Below are 8,313 nucleotides of genomic sequence, written 5' to 3'. Positions count from 1 at the left end.
GAATAACTAGTATTAAGACCGTCTATATCACACATACCTAAATATAGATTCCAATTTCACTGGAACAGGAAATTGTTTATTTGGATGACGATATCAAATTTCCCTTTACGCTTACATATTCTTAGAATTAAGTAAAGCGCAAAATATTGTAATATATTATAATATTAAGCTTCCTTAGAAGTTCACCACAGGAGAAAAAGTTATCAAAATCATGTATCCTAATTGTTTAGTTAAAATTTTTATTCGAATACCAATACCAATTGAAGCAGTGTAACTTATTAAGGATTAACAGTTTGCTTTAAAATACATAGAAGGAGATTGACTGCAATGGAAATAACTGCTATTTTTAAAAAAAAAAAAATATGAACCATAAATCACAAAGAAATAATAAAATATTTGATATTATTATCAAAATCAGAATAAGTATAACAAAATCCTTTTCTTCTCTTTAAAAAGCATTTCAACAGAGAAACAATTTTGGGTTTAAGGTAGAATTAATTTTTAAGACTGTTTTTCGAAGGCTATGTAGTCGCACGAAATGCTTGTTTGCTAATAATATGCTATTTTCGCAAATGATCTGAGTTTGAAACAGTTATTCATGACAGTTAAGTCAAATTTAGCATATCTTTAGCCAGTGACCTCTATGTTTATTCTGAAAATGGCGCAAAACGTCCAGGTGGAGAAAAGCCATATCTTTGAAAAAATGAAAAGTGTTTGTGATCTAACTTTTTTAATGTTTAAATACTTACTCCAATGTTGCATTATCTAGGCTTATAAAAATTTACAAAAAATGGGAATAATGCAGTCATTTTGATAATTTTCATCAAGGAGGAAAAATGTTGTCAAATAAACTTATTTTAAAAAAGTTTAATAAATTTTTAATTTAGTAATGTATCCGTTCTAAAACCTAGATAATTCTTTACAGCAAGATGACATATACAATACAAAATTTTAGCTTTGCTTGAAATGTAACGCATTTTATTTTCTTGGCAGAAAAGCTTCAAAAAACCATGTTAATGAATGGCGTCAATGCAACAAAAAAATCCAAAATTTTTCGATTATTTATTGTTTATCACATCTAGGCCGAAAAAAAAAAATACTAAAGAAAAAAATTTACCTATCTAGTCAAGTATAAAAAAAAACATTAGGTGTTTTTTTTTCTTTGATAGTCGAGTGTTACCATAAAAAATTTAACCATGTATAATATTATCTTCATGCACTTTCGCACAAAGCAATCCTCATTTTGGTAGCCCATAATTTAAGCTATATGATTAGTAGCATAATTTAAAATATAATCATTTATACAGGGTGACAGGGGTTACAAACTTGATTGATACTTGGGGCACCTCAAAAGGATTAAAGCAACCCGTTATGCCCGATTTTGTCACCGTACGGCGCTCATTACGAACAGTCTGTGAGTGCACAATTTAAAAAGTGGTTTTATTTACTTCAATTGTCTCCGTTTAATGTCTTCTAATGACTACTGTCAAAAATTGCATTCAAATAGACCCAGAAATAGGTCTTTTATCATAATTAATGATAATAGAAATCGAGATTTGGAAATAAAAAGATGTATCGAATGACTTTGTAGAGCTCGCCAAATGTGTCCCCAAAAAATTTTATTGTTATAAAACATCTATTTCTGGGTCTATTTAAATAGAGATTCAGACAATAATTACAATAAAACATAAAATTAAAATCATTTAGGTAAATAAATGAACCGTTTCGAATGCCCATGAGCGTTAGAACCCCCAGCAGCACCCCAAGTAAAGTAAGGAAATCGATGTCATTTCCGGACATTAGTTAATATGCAATTCTCAATTCTTATAATGTGCCTTACAACCCCTTTTAGTATTTAATCACTGCTCTGAATAAATAATCCGTCTGTATAAGTTACTATATTAGTATTGCATGTTAAAAGTTTTGGGATTGAATTAAAGTACGAATTGAATGTTAAACATATTGTGAATAAGCTCAATACATAAAAGTATTATCAATAGAGATACCAAAATTTATTCTTTTTAACTAATAATTTTCACAGTCACAAATAAATTTTCTTAATGTTAAAGAAAAATCTGAAAGCTTTTAGTTAAAATTAGAAAATATTATTGTACTTTTAACGTTAATTACTTTCACTTTCTTATGACGTATTCCGAAAATCATTATCAGTGCAAAAGTACTGATCAAAATAACTAAAACATCATCAATATAAATACCGATTAAAAATCAATACTATTTATAACAACATCAATTCACAGCAAGATTTCATACGTAAAAATCATTATAATATCAATCGCTACTTTAAATGATTTCAAAAATCTATAAAATTTTAATTTTTTTGGATTTGGGTATTATAAAAGAAGAAAATATCTGCTTTGTTGATTTATACGATAAAAGAAATTATATTAGTTTTAATATAAATAAGCTAATTACTTGGAATTCTAATGTTTCTAAAAATATCTATTTAAATACCATTTTTAATAAAATGAATTGAATTAAAAGAATAAGTAGTAATATTTATTTATCCAAAAATCAAATTGACAAATTCTTTCATAATTTGAAAAAAAAATAGATACCCTACTAAAGTAATTAAATTCTATACAAAATCATTGAGTTAATTGTATCTTATTGAAAATAAATCTACTAAAATCCTACATATCCATTTCGGGCAAATCCATGGCTAAAACTATGGGCAATTCACTTTTTTTTCTCTCTCTTTTTTTTTCTTCTTTTATTTTTTTTTCTTAAATAAAAATTTATTTTCTAAAATTATTAATTGTAAACTTCATCAAATTATCCAGTATATTATTACCTTGCGCACATCAATTTTCGGGCCCATCCTTGGTAACTGACAAATCAAACGCGTTTCAGTACTGCAGTAAGAATGCGCTTTAAAACAAAACCCCTCTATTTTTGCGCTTTTACTTTAATTTGCGCTTCTGTTTTCATACTTCGTAATCTGGCAATATTGTTACGAAAATATTTTAAATCATTCTAGAAAAACTGTAAATGTAAGTTCATTTGAATTGGCTACTCGCTATATAGATTTCGTTTTATGTTTTGTTCTGTTTTTTCTTGACATTTTATTTTCTGTTTTTAAGTGATATTTTTGCTTAATCTGTTCTATTCTATTTTGTTTCAAAAAAATATTTCTTCTAGTGCTCCTCACACTATTGTATTGATATACTTTGCTTGGCTATATTGATACAATATTAGAAAGCACTTCTTTTTACGGATATAATCGTGTGAGCTGATGAAAAGATTATATCTTTTCTCTCAGATTTTCATTAATTTTTCCCCCTTTTTATCGGATTTTTATTATTTTTATTACTATTTTTTCTTTTCCCGTTCAGGTTGGAACAAAAAAGAAGTTTTCGCTAATTGAAAAGCACTAACTCCCAAATGTTTTATATCACTCGTGAATTTTTTCAGATATTTTAAGCATTATCTTCATTTAACACAAAAGACTTAAATTCTAGAAATTTTTAAAAAGCCAACAAATTGTGGAAAATTTTTCAAATTTTCAAAACTTGTCAGAAAAAAACAAATTAACTTTCAAACTTTTTGTATTAAATGTAATATTGTTAAGGATTGTTTTTCAAAATTTATGTTTCTATCATATTTTACTTCCCTGCGATGTTCTTGAATTCATGAATAATATTTCAGTAAATACACAACCTCTGATAAGTGTTTTATTTTCTCCTGACAATTTTTGAAAATTCAGAGATTTTCTGAAATTTNATTCCCGCGTGGTATACTAGTTCATATACAACTTTTGGGAGTGTAGAGCTTTTCAATTTATATGTATATATATATATATATATTAATCAGTGTATAATCTAGAAATATAATGAAAGATTTGGCTCATAGTAAAGATATAAAAGTTTATGCAGTAGGAGAAAATTAGTGTTGTTTTTCGTTCTGTAACTAAAGAAGGAAGATAAATGCATTTTTGGCCTACTTTTTGTATGACACTGATGTCTTGTCATGATATAATATAGCTTATTTTCTGACTCAGAGAAAGAAGAATTATATTTTTTGGGTTCACACAAAGTCAAACATGTCATAAGATGTCCCAAGATTTCTAAGCAAAGTTATAGCTCATTATGAGATAACAACAATTTTGTTACAATGTCGTATCGTATACTTCTTACACGAATATTTAGTTTATCTATTATATAGTTATGTTAAAAATATTTATTATATGTTCAATTGTAACTTTTTTTCCAAAAAAATACATTTACTAAAGTACACAAAACGGCATATTATTTTGCACAGAATAATGCACTAATTTATTTATTAAAAATTCTATTGAAATAAATCACTTGAATAAGTCCTGAGAAATGAGATTTTAAAAATACCAATTTTTATTAAAATGTAAAAGCTTTCTTAATTATTGCCTAAAAATTATTAAACCCATTTATTCCATATTTTGCAATCGTGTCGTTTAAAAGTTACGTAATTTAACGTGATGTAATATTTCTCACGCTTTATAATTTAGAGGTATTTCTCTACTAATTTATTATTTAGTTAATTATTTAGAAATAAATTTCAATGCTAAAATATCTTACGATAAACGAGGGGCCGTGGTAGCCCAGTGATAAGACAATTGGACTCCTGTCCAGGGTTTTGAAATCGAGGTTTTGAAAATGTCATATTTTTGAAATTCGATTTCTCAGGAATTATTAGACCAGTTTCGCTCGCATTTTGCATTTTGCCATTTAAAATTTCATTCTTTAAAATGATGTAAAGAACTGTATACCATAAAATACAAAATTTTTTCGACTATTATTATAGAAAATAATAAAAAATAGTAAATATTTATTAAAAGTTTCGTTTTGCATGGAATTATCTTCGGATAAACGAATTTTATAATTGTGTGCAAAAACTTTTCAGTTCACTTTGAAAGTGCTCGAGATATGGTGAAATACGCAAAAAGTAAAATTAACATTAAAGGTTCCAAATTTTGAACTGCTCTCCTAACCAAACTTTTGGGATCATATTTCCCAGATTACTGCTACTTCCCATATTTCGGTACTCAAAAATCCGAACCCGTCAACAGACAAAAGGTATGTTTATCTAGAGAAAGTACGCTTTTGTGTCTGACTTCATAATTAAAATATCGTCTGCACTAATTTATTAGCATATTTGAGATCACCCTCTTGAACCATTAAAATTGAGTCCTAGAACGTGAAGATCTGATCTATTAGATCAATATTATTTGGGGTGAACCGTTTTATTTTATTGCGCCCTGTAAAAGTTTAAAAACGTTGTATATAACAGGGGGGAGCATAAATGTTGCGATAAACTTCTATGTAAGTTAGGGCATATCATCAGGATTAAAACTGCATAGGAATTCATGCCTAAAAATATCATCTTACGCCTCTAGGGAAACTTCTGTATTATAAACTGTTTTTTCGGGTGCTTCTGAACAAGTCATAATAGGGGAAACGCCCGTGTCTGCGTACGACATTTCTGGGCCTGGGTTCCTGTGTAACTTTAATTCTGATGTGCCCTAACGCCCCTGGAAATTTATCGCAACATTTACACGGATACCTGTTTTATGAAACGATTTTAATCTTTTACATTTTGAGAAAAGTAGACAGAAAATGTTATCTTAAAAAATCTGTAACTAACTAAAATTAATTTCAGATTCGAGATCCCAAAACCTGAATTAGGCAAAATCAAGTATTTGTATAATTTCAATAAAAAAAAAATTTCCCCAGTGTAATCAAGCTAAAATAACTGGTTTATGTGAGACAGATTTTACTTTTGAACAGAATTTTAATTCAGAAAAACTTTGATTAAGTGGACACCTTTGAAGCAGAAAAATATATTTTCTTAAAGAAAGGTGTCTGCTTAGTTGAAAAGACATGAAAAATCAGATATGCAAATTGATACTTGCTTTATATTTTAGGGGTCCAAATTGTAAGGATCTAATCAGAGATAGACTCGTAACATTAAGGACCAATAAACCACTATTTGAATCTTCTGTTAAACATATGTAATATAATAAAATTTCACACCAAGTATCGAAATGTTCAAGAAATTGTACTTAGATCTCATTCCATGTAAATTACGTTTTTAGTTATCGGATGATTAAAAAGTTAAACTCTAAATGATAAAATATTTTTCATTTCAAATTTTGTCATTTTATTAAAATACACTGCTGGCCATTAAAATTGCTACACCAGGAAGGCGACACACCACGAACGTGAAATTTGCAGGATCGATAAAGCATGTTGTGGTATGCAATTGATTAACTTATCAGCGCATTCATGCAAAGCAGGCGACTGTAGCGACACCTACAATCTGCATAAAAGAAAAGATTTGACAGTAAGTTTCTCATACAGAAGTTGAATTTGGGCGTTATTCTTGGGTAAAAAAGTTTTGTCATGCCTCGTGTAAGAAGGAGAAACGCCTACCAACACGTGTTTGAGTTTGATCGAGGTCGAATTGTGGCGTACCGGGATTGCGGTTTATCATACTAAAGTATTGCTGCTCGCGTTGGTCGAGATACCATGACTGTTAGCGAGATACCATGATAGCAGAATATGGAATCGATGAGTTCATGACGGTCATATGGAACGCCGAGCAGGATCTTAGCTGCCCCCCCCATCATTAACAGCAGAGAAGACTGTTATCCACATGGCCTTAAGGGATCGAATGGCTACTTTACGAACCAAGAGTCAACAAATGGGGTCATTTGAAAGACAACAAGTACCTGCGTGAACAATTCGACGACGTTTGCAGCAGCATGGACTGTCAGCACCAATGATGTGATCAACGACGAACCTGGACGCAGGAATGGCAAGACGTCGTCTTTTCAGGCGAATCCAGGTTTTGTATACAGCATCATGATGGCCACATACGTGCTTCGCGACATCGTGGAGAACGCCCATTGGCAGTTTGCATTCAGCATCGTCATACTGGCCCATCACCTGGAGTAATGGTATGGGGTGCCATTGGATACACGTCTCGATCACCTCTTGTTCGCATTGCCGGCACTTTGAACAGTAGCCGTTACATTTCTAATGTGTTAGGGCCAGTTGCTCTGCCTTATCTTCATGGCTTTCATAACGCTACGTTTCAGCAGGACAATCAATGCAAGATTGCATGTTGCCCGCACTGTCCTGACCCTCCTTGACACAGAACATGTTCTCCTGATCTCTCACCAATTGAAATCGTCTGATGAACGGTTACCGAACGTCTGGCACGCCACCACTCGTCAGTCACTACGGTCGATGAATTGTGGCATAAATTTGAAGCTGCATGGAGTGCTATACTCTCCATGCTACCCAATCTCAGTTTTTAGTTGTAGTCAACATTTTTAACATAGTGGTTGTTCGATACAAAATTAAACGATTTTTATATTGCTTTGCATAAATGTTATAATACCCGGTTGGGTCATCAATTCTGGTCGGGTAACAAATAAAGTTTTACTAAATTTTAAGGCGAAGTAAATTTCAATTTTAAATCCTATTCCAAGCAATGATAAAAAAGTTAATAAATCAGATTTAAAATTTTGAAACAAAATGGTTTTGCTTAAATTTCAAATTTACTTTTAAGTTTTCAAAAAATTAAACCCAGTATATATAACGAAATCGAGCCTAGTAGCTTGAGTATCAAGTAATTTATCAAACTGATGTAATTTATCAAACTAACTATATAACTAATTTTTATATATAGCATTGATTGCTGTTCATCTAATTTATGTCAGTTTAAACACTTTTTTAAAAACGATTTCATTTATTTCAGTTTAATTGTTTAAATTTGTAGCATAAATAAATTCAAAGCTTTTTTTTAAAAAAAAACTTTCTTTTTCTTTTTCAAACTTGACTGAAAATTTAAACTGATAATGGTTTAAAAAAAACTATTTTATTTCATTGTTTTAAACCTTAGTAAAATTCACAAAAAATTTTCAGTTGATTTTTGAAAAAAGAAAGATTTACTTTACTCAAAAATATCCTAAATTTACAAATTAACATTACAAAAACAAATGAAGCAGAAACAGCATGTTTCAAAGATTTTGCATGAAATGAACGTTTTAATAAGATTATTTTTTATTTGTTCAGTGGACTGACTTTCCAGATTTTAATTTTATATTTAAAGAGATTACAAAATGCATGCTTAGATATTTATTATTTTGGTTAAATAATTTTTACCTATTTAATTCAGTGTTGCACCCTCTATTTGAAAATAAACTAAAAGTGGCAAGACTCCTGAGACGAAACTAACGTTTTTGAGCACCGCCTATACTTCTGTATAGACTATGAACAGACCGTTCATAACGCTTTTAGTCCAGTTTAGGGA

Source organism: Parasteatoda tepidariorum, chromosome X1 (assembly GCF_043381705.1).
Source record: "Parasteatoda tepidariorum isolate YZ-2023 chromosome X1, CAS_Ptep_4.0, whole genome shotgun sequence".
Lineage (NCBI taxonomy): Eukaryota > Metazoa > Arthropoda > Arachnida > Araneae > Theridiidae > Parasteatoda > Parasteatoda tepidariorum.
The sequence above is the reverse complement of the archived record's forward strand: the minus strand, read 5'-3'. Positions refer to the sequence as shown.